The following is a 14,418-nucleotide window of genomic DNA, read 5'->3' as shown; positions in this document are numbered from 1 at the left end:
TGCCTGAAAATTCTAAAATATTTTGTTCTCATCATATTATAAATAAGGGCAATTCATGGGTAATTAATTAGATACTATTAGAGTGAAAATGCCTTCACTTTGAAAACAATTATAAGGCTTTGTAGAAATACCAAATTGGTCAATAATATAATATTAACATAATTATATTCTACGGATTTTGAACAAATGGCACTTTAATGACAAAATGTTAACCTTGTCCATATACATGTATAGGCACACTTTTTCCTCATATTCTTTGACTACCTACATCTCAGTCATTTTAAGGAAATGTAGATTTGAAGCAAGAAAAGAAACCTTTAATCGTTAGCAATTAGTGGGATTTTAGCGGGTTCGCCGTCGGACAAGTTTAGAACTGTCAACTCACAACCCACAACTTTAATCGTTAGCTTTAATACTTGAAAAAAAATATTTCCCTCAATCGGCTCACAACTTTTGAAAACATGCTCATCAGCAATTTTGATGTCAATGTGGATATTTGTCCAGTTGAGCATGTGCTCACACAATGTTAAATTTGGTTGGAATTCCAAATCTTACATACCATTTCATGCACATTTGAATGAAGATGGTTGGTTAGATAGTTTTGATTGAGAAAGTCATAAAATATATTAAAATTACGTATGGTTTTTGAACACACTGTATCCACAGATCCCGATTTCCAGGATATGTGCTGTATTTCAGCAAGGCAACATAACTCATTATTGAAGTTTGATTTTTTTGAAAGCCTACAATGTAATTCAAAGTCGTATAGTGATACAAAGCAAATACTTAACAAACTTAAGGGCTGGGGTATGAACGTTTGGACAGTATTTTTGTGGGACATTATGAGAGCACATCAGACATATCGAATTGCATTCTGAATACGAAGAATGTCATTCTGATATCAAATAATTTTGAATTTTTGAAATTCGCAATTTAATACACATTTTATGGCAAATCATTAAAAATTGATAATTTTGATATTTAACAATCTCAAAAGTAAACTCTATAAATCTAGTGATATGTACATAAAGTGTATGTAGCTCGAATGAAAATCCGTCCATATGAAAATTTGACCTTTCGTATTGAGATATGGATTTTTCCCCAAAACACCAAAACAAATTAGGTCTTTTTGGGAAAAAATCCATATCTTCAATATAAAAGGTCAAAATTTTCAATTGACCGTCGGCTTTTCCTCCCTGCCACATACACTTTAAGAATATATCATTAGATTTATATAATTTACTTCGAGGAATGTTATATATCAAATATTTGAAAAATATCAAATTTTTATAATTTGTCATAAAATTTGTAATATATTGTGATTTTCAAAAATGAAAATTATTTGATATCAGAAAGACATGCTTCTACGTATTCAGAATACAATAGGTCTGAGGTGCTCTCATGTGCCACAAAAAAAACGCAATAAACGCTCATTTTAGATCCCTTAACAATACATATGTATACAAAATGTATATAATTCATTATACAGTAAGGATAACCTTAAGCCTATAAATGCACGAAAAATACTAAAAAACGACATTTCGGTTTAGAATATAAAAAGGAATATATAAATGAACGTTATGTAACTCGATAACCACTTTACATAAATCAACAATAATAATGTCCAATATTCTAAATCAAGCGATAATTATTGATTACAACATGAATTAACATAATAATCAAATAATTGTAACATTCTGACAAACAAGCAATTATTGATATTAATTAACATGATATTTCCAAATTCATACATTACAAAGCCTACTAATTATCACTATCACAATTGTCTTCAGTTTCATATAGACCTAGTAGGAATACAGAAAATATCAATCGCCGAATCGGTTAATACACTACGGTATTCTAAATACAAGCATCAAACGTCTTTATTTACAAGAAATCAAATACAACACAATAGAGCACAATCGGAACATTAGCTTACTCATCTTCAATTAATCTCTATCATATGTTTATGATAAATTACAAAAAGGATTCTCTCTGAAAATATCTTAATTTAAATGGAAGTTGAAAAGGTTGAATTCTGTTACAGGTATTCATTGTTTTATTGGAATAACTACATTTGAATACAGCAACAATATCGGCTTAAAACTTTATAAATACAAGTACGGATTGTATAAGAAACTTTGTAGGCCTAAATGGATTTTAATATACATAATCATATTAAATGAACATGTTTTGATGACAAATTAAAATACTACTATTTACTGGTACCATACCTTGCACATTGAACTTCATTCATCAAACAAAACTATCAATATGACCAATTGGGTGTAAAGCCTAATGAACGTATTATCCTTTAATATGCTATCATACAATCAATCACAGTCTATTATAATACATAATTCCACTTGGGTGCATTAGTATTATTATTTACAAACATCACAAAAACCTCAATTAAGGTTCAATATTATCTCAATCTTAAATCACAACTATCTATCTCAAACAACTCAAACTATACCATGATGACACAACATCATGATCTTTGATTTTACAAAAACAAATCAATTTAGACTGGTTAAATAAATTGTTCTTATTTCGAGGCCTGCTTACTCAGCACCGAATGTTTAGGGTTTGATACGGAATCTTAACATCCTAAAACAAATCTACTGAAATACCTAACAAAAATAATACAATAAAAATAAGTTGTTATATTATTTTACATTTCTATTTTTACTTTCCAAATTAATGAGTAAGGTCACTTGGTTTCTGCCTATACGAACTACAGGTAGCATTATGCATGTTATTATGCAAATCCTAAGAAAAGAGTTGGCCAACGTTTGCACAAGAATGATCAAATTGTAAAGGCTAAAAATTCCTAAATCTTGACATAATAAACCTATTATGCTAATTTATCTTACTCAGAAGATCTGCTGGTCTGGGTGTATTTTAGGCTACGGTTCGTTGGTTTCAGGCCCAATTCAGTATTTGGGAACATAATAATGAGGGTAAACAACTGGTTTAACATGCTAATTCGAACAACTTACATAAAACAATAATACACCTAATTTGGCATGATTTGGGTGAAAGATCTGGAACTACTATTGCCAGCTCCTCAGTGATGCCACACCTAGATTCTATGTTTACTTCGAGGAAAGTGCAGGATTGGTCGTTTTGGTTGGGTGAATGATATTTTACGTACTAATAGATAGGGAGAAATTAAGATATTTTTGATAGTGCCACGATATTTTGTGATATTTAGACATATGCGATAGTTAGACAAACGATACATATCGTCTAGCTAGATTTATATGGCGATATTTAGATATTTTGAGAACGATAGCAACTTTTTTTTTAATTTAATTTTTTTAAATTGTCTTTTCTAAATTTTATGAAATATTGACGATATCTGATAGACAAACGATACATATCGTCTAGTTAGATTTAGATGGCGATATTTAGATAAGACAAAGTAGGAACTTGGAAATTTTATAAAATATCGGCGATATATCTGATAGTTAGACAACTGATAGATATCGTCTAGCTAGATTTTTAGAACGATAGTTAGACAAAGTAGCAACTTGGAAACGTTTTTGAAATATCGACGATATATCTGATAGTTAGACAAACGATACATATCGTCTAGTTAGATTTAGGTGGCGATATTTAGAAAAGACAAAGTAGGAACTTGGAAATTTTATAAAATATCGGTGATATATCTGATAGTTAGACAAATGATAGATATCGTCTAGCTAGATTTTGGGAACGATAGTTAGACGAAGTATATAGGAACTTGGAAATTTTATGAAATATCGGCGATATATCTGATAGTTAGACAACTGATAGATATCGTCTAGCTAGATTTTGAGAACGATAGTTAGACGAAGTAGCAACTTGGAAATTGTATGAAATATCGACGATATATCTGATAGTTAGACAAACGATACATATCGTCTAGTTAGGTTTAGATGGCGATATTTAGATAAGACACAATAGGAACTTGGAAATTTTATAAAATATCGGCGATATATCTGATAGTTAGACAAACGATACATATCGTCTAGTTAGATTTAGATGGCGAAATTTAGATAAGACAAATACATAGAAATTTTATGAATATCGGCGACTGATATATCTGATAGTTAGACAAACGATACATATCGTCTAGTTAGATTTAGATGGCGATATTTAGATAAGACAAAGTAGCTTGTCATCCCCCCCCCCCCCCCAATGTTGACGCCTGATAATGGGTTTCTGACCAAATTAACCTCATATTTGCACATGTTAGCCCCAAAAGTGCAAATTTTCGCGCGCTTCGCGCGCATTTATTCTACTTCTACACCATATTTCATCAGTTTAGCTTCAATAGCGCAATTCTACCGTAAACTTATTCTGTCGCCAAAAGGTGTTGGATTGACTATACTTCAAGAATTTTTCCCAACTCCATCCCCCCAATGTCAAAAAGAAATCTACGCCACTGTTAACATGGTTTTAGCTGATGAAAAAAGAGTATAGAGTTTGCCTCAAAAACAGGGGTCTATTGACAGGCACATGACACGTACCAATATATGGAAGTGCCCCCTCCCTCATTTCTCAATCAGTGTATATAGAAGAAATATTTGTTGGCATTGTTTGAGAACGATGCATACACACCCTGCGTATTATTATGTCTACATTGATATATTAAACCCGGGGGCATATTGCGTTGCTCTGTTCCCTTTTTTCTTAACATGTTTGATTGGTGTAGTATTTTAATAAGTGTTGTGGGGTGTACAGGGATGTTAAAGGAGGATTTCGGTATCCTAGCATCCACTTTTTATGACATTTGCATATCCACGAAAAAAGCTTATTCCCAAAATTTCAGTTGATTCCGATTTTGCATTTGCGAGTTATGCATGATTATGTGTATTATAACTTCTGCTCCATAGACCACTGTTGTAATTTCCGTTCTGGAATACCATAACGAAATTCAAATTTGATGATTCTTTTGCTACACGAATTAATCTGCAAGAAATTACATAAACATTATGTAGCTAGAGGTTTCCATTGGTATAAAAATCTCAACTTTTTTTGGAGAAAAGTGGAGGAATGAGGCTGTGGATCACAAAATGCCCTTTTAACCGAGTTAGTAAATTTGTATTTCAGAACATGTGTAGATCAATGTCAATTTGTTCACGTTGCTTTTTATAATCTACACCATGACTGATCTATGTACCTTTTACTAGTATAGTCTGGTACCCAGTGTGAATACCAAGTTCAGTTGAGTATTTAACCCGGATTCGAGGTATGCTGAACAGGGGCTGAACAAGCAAGTTACAAAGTAATAAATAAAAATAAAAACAATATTGAATATCATTTGACTAATTTTGTTGCTCTGCTCAATTTTTACTCAACATTGTTCTATTTTTTTGTTGCTTAGAGTGTACAGGGTGTGCAGCTTTTTTCTCTAATAAAACACCTTCTTCTTTCAAATTCAACATTAGATCCTCTAGAAATGACTACAATTTATTGTTTAATGGCTTTTTATGACATAAATCTACAAAAAGGTGGATCCTTTACTGCATTTTGATGTGGCATTCTTTGTCCATACTCACTGGATACTGATGGGTACCAATCATTTTGATACACCCTGTATTTAGGCGTAGCTGATTTTGATCGTGTACTATGATAGTTGTTGATTTGAGCGTATACTAGTCGTTTAACATGTATGATTGGTGTAAAAATGATGCAACACACTATGAACACACACATGAACAAAATAGTAAGGTGTTTGAACTGTTTAAATTATTGTATTCATATTGAGTAAATATTTAATCAACATTGAGTACCATTTGCAGTTTGTACTATTTTTTGATGTATAGGCGTGGCTGATGTCGTTGAACATGATTGATTGGTGTATTTTAGTATTGTGGGGTGCCTTTTTCGGAGATGTTAAGTTTAACTTTCTTAAATAAGCTCTCATCTGTAATTCCGTTTGTAATGGGGGAATACGTTTCAGGTTTAGGTACTTGATGAATAGAGCTCATTCCTCACATTATATATTATTAGGTTTAGCTTTTATGCATGCAAAACCTTGGTCAATGAAGTGAAACAAGTATATTCTATCATGAAACTAACTTGTCTAACTATCAGATATATCGTTGCTATTTTGTGAAGGCATATGACAGATATTTTAGCGATAAAAATCATGTAAATATCATATAGAATCTAGCAATATGTTGACGATATAGTTATACGATATATATATCTTCTAAATATCATGACGTTAGACTTGTGTAACTATTAGATATATCGCCATTACTTTTTAAAGGCATGACAACATCTAGAAAGGTGATATTTTGGTGAAATATATCATATGTTAATATATAGAAACTGATGATATTTGGACAATATATACCTTCTAAATATCATGAAAGTTGCGATATTTAGATGATATTTAGACGATACATATCTTTAAGCTACTTTTTGTTAAAATGAAAACAGGTGTCCCATATTACCTGCTGTCCCATATTACCTGCAGCTACCCTAATAATAGTTTGGCGATATATATCATAAAAATATCATATAGGCCTTGAAACTGAATGATATTTTGGCGATATATAGGCCTATCATGTAAATATCAGATAAAAAATAGCAATATTTAGACGATGTGTCTTGAAATATCATGACGCTAGATTTGTCTAAATATCAGATATATTGCCATATTATTTTTGAAGTGAATCACAGCATCTAGAAAAATGATACTTTGGCGATATATATCATCAATGATGTAAATATCATATAGAGAGTAGCAATATTTTGACGATATTCAGACGATATACGGTAGGTTAGTTGCCCGGGGTTAGTTGCTAGCTCTTACGGAAACTTGCCGAACTTGTTTTACTTATAAGCATATTATTATCCAAAATAGGTAGTCTATATTATGTTGGTTGACAGAATGACTGTTGATAACTATTTCTTTATCTTTCAATAAAAAATGAAGGAATTAACAACGGCCCGAAAAGCAATTTCTTTCGAGATTGTCGTTAATTCCTCAATTTAGCTTCTTTTCCTAGACATTTTGTTATTGAAAGATGACAAAGAGTGTTCAAGACGACCGCTCTTCGGGTATTCTTTTTATCGCCAATATATTTTTATTTATTACATTACACTGAGTAGGCCTATTTATCAAGATTTTAATGAAATTATGATAAGATGAGATAATGTACAAGGCCGAATTACATGTCTTTAAGAGCACCTACCTTCAAAAATGCAAATAAAACGAACATTAAAATATTGATAAAAACAACTTTATGAAAGAAATTAAGCTTATTTTTTTTTTTTTTTTAAATAAGTTTAAAATCTTCATCAAAACACTCAAGACTTTTGAATGTCCAAAATTGTTATGAAATTACTCAATGCAGAAAAAATGGATTTTAATAGACGAAATTCGATCTAATAGGCCTAATTGAGGGCAAAATTAAATTAAATTGCTCACCAATTACCGGTATCCTCATTTATAATTCGCAATATTATAGTATAATTTTGCCCGGTAATTATGTCAGTTCAATTTAACAACTGATACAATACAACTGATAACGGGGTGTACTAACCGACTTAAGCTAATCGAAGATTCAACCTTTGAGCTCATTAGGGACGCACTATTAGATTCTCAGGGGGGGGGGGCATGGGAGTTTGGGTCAGGCTGATTTTTTTTTTTTTTTTTGCCTCCGAGAGCACCAATTTGTTTTTGAAGGGCAAAATATTGCTTAAATTGGTTGTGCTGTTTACTCAGGATAGAAGCTGGATAGTCCAAACGTCAAATAATTTTCTTTTAACCAATCAATGAACAAAGAATATATTAATGTAATGAAGCGTGATTAGCCTATTCGATTTTTTTGAAGGGCAAAATATTGCTTAAATTGGTTGTGCTGTTTACTCAGGATAGAAGCTAAAATAAATATATACTGCCTTTATTCGAAGTTCTGGTTAAAACTATGGTCTCGTTGAGATCAATTAATACTATTTTCCTCCGGGGCTGCGCCCCTCAGGAAAATAGTACTATTGATCTCACCTCGGCCCATAGTTTTAACCAGAACCTCTCATGGCAGTATATATTTGTATACTAGCTTCCCAGTAATTGTTGGGATGCTCGGTCGGGTATTTACTTCGGGTGAAAAAGTTGTCCAGAAATCATTATTATTTGGCTGATTCCAGGGAATTTTCTTAAAACATTGCTTGAATAAATTATGGGTTCTTTCTGAATGGCTGACCAGAGGCCCAAATTTGGTGGTGTTTTCGTCATTTCAGTGTCTGAGGATAATTTAGATCATGATGCTTCCGGCATTATCATACCGATCCGATCAAGCATTCTTTTTATCACTTTTTATGAGAAAAGATCAGACGTAGCCTATTATTGAAGAAGACAGACGTCTTCGAGTGTTATATAAAATTTAGCGCAAGGCTACTTCCTGAAGTGTTTATTATATATCCTTGGTTAATAAGATTACCATAAATCCAGGCATTCACTTCAATTCAAAATGTAAGATAAGAGTAATTGTACGAGATCAATTGGATCAGACGAGATCAGACGAGATAAAGGAAATATTATCGTCTTAGTCATAATCAATAATAACTGATAAATCTAGGATTGTAAAAATCGGGTTGTACTTTAAGAGGTCAGTGGTTCATAATAGAGTTAATTTACGTATGAGCTAGACAAAATGGAACACCGATGGTTCTATTACTCTTACGACCCATTATTCAAAATCGCGCACTGTGATTTGTTAAAACACGTCACGTGAGAGCCCATTATTCTGCAATAATGGGTCTAGCGCCGTAACACATTCTACGCACAGCATTACGCTTGGTGACGCGTGCACTATTTCGCGATACGCGCTGTCACTTACACGTACGTGATCCACCTTGAAGTAAACAACTTAAAATATTTCTGCAAAAAAATGATATTTTCTCTTTAAATCGCACTATTGTCTGGTAATAGAATAGAAATAAAGGGTGCAGCAAACGGCTCTTTTCAGAGCCACCAAAACCTTTGTATTAGCAGATAGGCGAGATCTGCTAGTTCTCTGTAGATAAGGGCAGTCTTCAGTGCACGGCTCTTTTCAGAGCCACCACAACCTTTATATTAGCAGATAGGCGAGATCTGCTTGTTCTCTGTTGACAAGGGGCAGTCTTCAGTGAACGACTCTTTTCAGAGTCATCAGTAGACAAGGGGTGGTCTACATGTCTCATTCTTAGGTACTTCGTCCTGAAGAAGTCAGAGCTACTCCTGACGAAAGCTTGACAGTTCTAAACTTGTCCGACGGCGAACCCGCTAAAACCCACTAATTGTTATGAATTCCCGTCGTAAAAGCCTATCCCACAATATGTTTTGGGAATTTGCAGATTTGTTGTAAATCTCTTTAACATGTTTAACATGTTTAACAAAGAGGTTCATTGGGTTTTAGCTGATGAAAAAAGAGGGTCATTGGGTGTGAAGCTGATGAATGGAGCTGATGGGGTTCAGAGTTTGCCTCAAAAACAGGGGTCTATTGACAGGCACATGAAACGTACCAATATATGGAAGTACGGCCCCTTCCTCATTTCTCAATCAGTGTATATAGAAGAACTTTGTGTTGGCATTGTTTGAGAACGATGCATACACACCCTGCGTATATTATGTCTACATTGATATATTAACCCCGGGGTATATTGCGTTGCTCTGTTCCGTTTTTTCTTAACATTGAGTAATTTTTAACATGTTTGATTGATGTGGTATTTTAATAAGTGTAACGGGATGTACGGGGATGTTCAAGGAGGATTTCGTGATCCTAGCATCCACTTTTTATGACATTTGTCAGTAGATATCCACAAAAAAGCTTATTCCCAAAATTTCAGTTGATTCCGATTTTGCATTTGCGAGTTATGGCTGAACAAGCAAGTTACAAACTAATAAAAATAATTAAAACAATACTGAGTATCATTTGACCAATTTTGTTGCTCTGCTCACATTTTACTCAACATTGTTCTATTTTTTTGTTTAGAGTGTACAGGGTGTGCAGCTTTGTTGTCTAATAAAACACCTTCTCCTTTCAAATTCAACATTAGATCCTCTAGAAATGACTACAATTTATTGTTTAATGGCTTTTTATGACATAAATCTACAAAAAGGTGGATCCTATACTGCATTTTGATGTGGCATTCTTGTCCGTACTCACTGGATACTGATGGGTACCAATCATTTTGATACACCCTGTATGCGTAGCTGATTTTGAGCGTGTACTGATAGTTGTTGATTTGAGCGTGTACTAGTCATTTTAAGGGTAGACGAGGTATTGTTGGTCGAAGCAACCTAAAAATCTATATTTTTATTATCTAGATCAATATATTATTGAAAATTAACACCTTGATGTTTTGCAAAAGTTCATTCTACAAATCTTATACTTTGCAAACTTGCTTAATTTATTGTTGTTAATGAGTTATGTACGTTTTACAAAAGTGTTGTTGTTTCAGCCCTCTTAACAACGTAACTCAAGAACCGCAGCACCTATAAAAGTATATCTGTGATATTTTAATTCTTCTACACGCTCGCTATGAATTGAGCAATGCAGTTTTTGCCAAAGCTCACTACCATTCGTAAGATGCTGTGAACTACCAAATCACAACAGTTTAAAATAATTAATAACCTTAACATGTATGATTGGTGTAAAAATGATGCAACACACACATGAACAAAATAGTAAGGTGTTTGAACTGTTTAAATTATTGTATTCATATTGGGTAAATACATTTATTTAATCATCATTGAATACCATTTGCAATTTGTACTATTGCCTATGTCAATAACCCCGGGAGAGAAAAGGTTATGTTAACACCAGTGTTTTTAATGATCTAGCGCCCTCAAGTCTTCAAAATTGGTAAATTGATTTACATTAATTTGACAAAATGCATGCCAATCCGAATGACAAAGTCCACTTTTTTCTGTAAAAACGTTGAAAATAAGCCCTAAAATCACAAAAGGTCCGCTTATGAGCCTGTCGAACCCCAATGCACTTGTGCATGGCCACAGTGTCGCCCTTGCCTCGTATCAATGTTTATCTTCCTATTTTGCTTCCTCCTGCCCCCCCCCATCAGTCCCCACTCCCTCCCCAGTCCCTACTCTCTCCTCTCGAGTTCTTCTCTTTCTAGTCTTTCAGTCTCTCCATCTCCTATCTTTCTTCCTCACCCCTCCCACTCTCACTTGTTCAGTCTCAAGTATCTCACTCCCTCCCTCCATCCCCCTCCCTTGCGAAATTCATCCGAATGATCCATAACTGAAAATAAGCCCTGCAAAAATAAACATTTAAAATAAACCCGAGCCTTACATATAGGCCCAACCAATTATCAGATTAGCTTGCCATTGGTACGAATGAATAGAATACATTATCTTTGCTCCAATGCTATTCTTTTGTATTGCATTTCAATATAAAACATGAATACCAAATCACCACTTGTACGCGCCTCATTGGGAGATATTGACTAATTCAGACGCTCGTTTAATCGCCAATATCAAAGAATTTTGCTTATAACTTGGCAACATGGTTAGTATATATTTCAATGCAAGACAATTTTTACGAGCCACTTACGTCTAGGCGTAAGTGCATATACACCAAACATAAGTCAATTGAAGCCGTACAATTTACCGCGAATTTAGGACCGTAAAATTTAGACTCTTCTTTTGTCTAGATTAGCACCCAACCGCACATCTCAAGGTTTTATGTAAAAATCAATATAACTTACCAAAACGAAAACTGAAATTCACGAGCTTCAAATTTTCAGTAACTAACAAAAGGCTAGAATAAAAGATTGGTCACACCTGGGGAACTACCCCCCCCCCCGGGAACTACCACTTCAGAATAACAATGACTTACACAAACTATTACGGATACGGAAACAGAAACTGAAAAGATCAAACGACGGTAACTATCAGATATATCGTTGCTATTTTGTGAAGGCATATGACAGCATCTAGAAAGATTTCTTTGGCGATATATATCATGTAAATATCATTTTGAAACTGACGATATTTGGACGATATATATCTTCTAAATATCATGAAGCTAGACTTTTCTAACTATCAGATATATCGCCATTATTTTGACGTGTAAGATCGCAACATCTAGAGAGACGATATTTTAGCGATATATACCATGTAAATATCATAGAATCTAACAATATGTTGACGATATAGTTAGACGATATATATATATATATATATATCTTCTAAATATCATGACGTTAGACTTGTCTAACTATCAGATATATCGTCATTATTTTTTAAAGGCATGACAGCATCTAGAAAGGTGATATTTTGGTGATATATATCATGTTAATATCATATAGAAACTGATGATATTTGGACGATATATACCTTCTAAATATCATGAATCTATCACAGCATCTAGAAAGCTGATATTTCGGCTATATTATATCATGTAAATATCAGACAGAAAGTTGCGATATTTAGATGATATTTAGACGATACATATCTTCTAAATGTCATGAGTTAGATTTATTTATTTTGGAAACCAGATATAATAATAGTTTGGCGATATATATATTATTATTATTTTATATTATTATATATCATAAAAATATCATATAGAAACTGAATGATATTTTGGCGATATATAGGCCTATCATGTAAATATCAGATAGAAAGTTGCGATATTTAGACTATATATGTCTTCTAAATATCATGACGCTAGACTTGTCTAACTATCAGATATATCACCATTATTTTTGAAGTGAATCACAGCATCTAGAAAAATGATACTTTGGCGATATATATCATGTAAATATCATATAGAGAGTAGCAATATTTTGACGATATTTGGAGGATATATATCTGCTAAGTATCATGAACATGATGAAGCTAGACTTGTCTAACTGGCGATATACATGTATATCATAAAAATATCATATAGAAACTGAATGATATTTTGGCGATATATAGGCCTATCATGTAAATATCAGATAGAAAGTTGCGATATTTAGACGATATATGTCTTCTAAATACCATGACGCTAGATTTGTCTAAATATCAGATACCGTATATCGCCATTATTTTTGAAGTGAATTACAGCATCTATAGAAAGATGATATTTTGGCGATATATATCATGTAAATATCATAATAGAGTGTAGTAATATTTTGACGATATTTAGACGATACATATCTTTTAAATATCATGTGAGCTAGATTTGTCTATATAATGTTAGTTTGGCGATATAATTATATCATGTAAATATCATATCGAGACTGACGATAGTTGGACGATATATATCTTCTAAATATCATGAAATTAGATATATACCTGACGATATTTCTATGATATTTCTTGTTAAAGCAGAGGCTCACAAGATATTCTCACAAGATATATTCAAATAAGACTTGATAGTTGTTTGACGCTGTCATGATATTATCAAATGAAACTTGATTGTTGTTTGACGCTGTCATGATAGCTTTAAGACGATAGTATCGACGATATTTGATATTTTGTGACGATATTTTTCAAAAAGACCAATCCTGCACCTTTATGTTTATTCCTTGTTAACATCACTAAATAATATAAAGATAGCACTAGCCTATCTTTTATAATATAAAACTTTCATCGGAAACTTTAACTTTTGTAAGTTACAAAACACATGTGAACATACTTTAGGCCTATTTTCATGAATCGCTAGGCCGAGTTCATACACAATTAACATACACAATTAACGAAAGATCATGTGGTAATAGTTTGATCATGGTTATTAACTCAAAAAAATACAAAATCATTGTTATTCCAAAACAATGCATCTGATGATTTGGATTAATTTTGCAATTAGCATTCAAAATCATCATCTTTAACTTACAAACCGTGCGCACACTTTTCACTAAAAATCTTACAAATCTGATACTAACAGATTTCAACATGACTCAGCACCAAGTTTTAGATTATAACACAAATAGTGGTAAAAATAACCAAACTTTAACTGATTTACTCTAAACCATGAATCAAACAGTGCTATTTCACTTGATCAACTTTCTTAATGAAAAACAATATTATTAAAGGAAATGTTAACTTACCCTGGCCAGATACTTTATATGGTAAACTTTTTCACTTCTTGACTCCTCTGAGGTGAGATGGTGACTGCCCAGGGTTGAACCATGGAGGTATAAATATACCTCCATGGTTGAACGAACATAAAGCAGAAGTACATTGACATGCAAATTAGGCTAAGGAACAAAGTTTTCCAAGCAAGGATGCCAAATGAGGGGGCTATTTAAGGCCTAATAAATGTGACAAACCCACATGTCACATCAGCAAGGCAACATAACTCATTATTGAAGTTTGATATTTTTTGAAAGCCTACAATGTTCTTAGCACATTGGTTTTAACACAAGAAGTTTTGATGGGGGTAAATAAGAGAAGAACAAAATTGTGTACTTTTTGAACCAAAA

The 14,418-nt window shown here is 32.9% G+C and overlaps 1 long non-coding RNA gene across 1 annotated transcript in view; it reads right to left on the bottom strand.

Annotated features, from left to right (window-relative positions):
* Positions 1-14,139, bottom strand: part of LOC140170167 (uncharacterized) — a 28,421-nt gene extending 14,282 nt beyond the window's left edge. Inside the window, exon 1 of the long non-coding RNA XR_011861501.1 lies at positions 14,044-14,139. This is a non-coding gene — a long non-coding RNA (uncharacterized lncRNA). The remainder of the gene's footprint in view (positions 1-14,043) is intronic.
* Between the last annotated feature and the right edge of the window lie 279 nt (positions 14,140-14,418).

The sequence above is a fragment of the Amphiura filiformis genome, chromosome 14 (genome assembly GCF_039555335.1).
Source record: "Amphiura filiformis chromosome 14, Afil_fr2py, whole genome shotgun sequence".
In the NCBI taxonomy this organism is placed as follows: domain Eukaryota; kingdom Metazoa; phylum Echinodermata; class Ophiuroidea; order Amphilepidida; family Amphiuridae; genus Amphiura; species Amphiura filiformis.
Note: the sequence above shows the minus strand (reverse complement) of the source record. Positions and strands in the feature narration are given on the sequence as shown.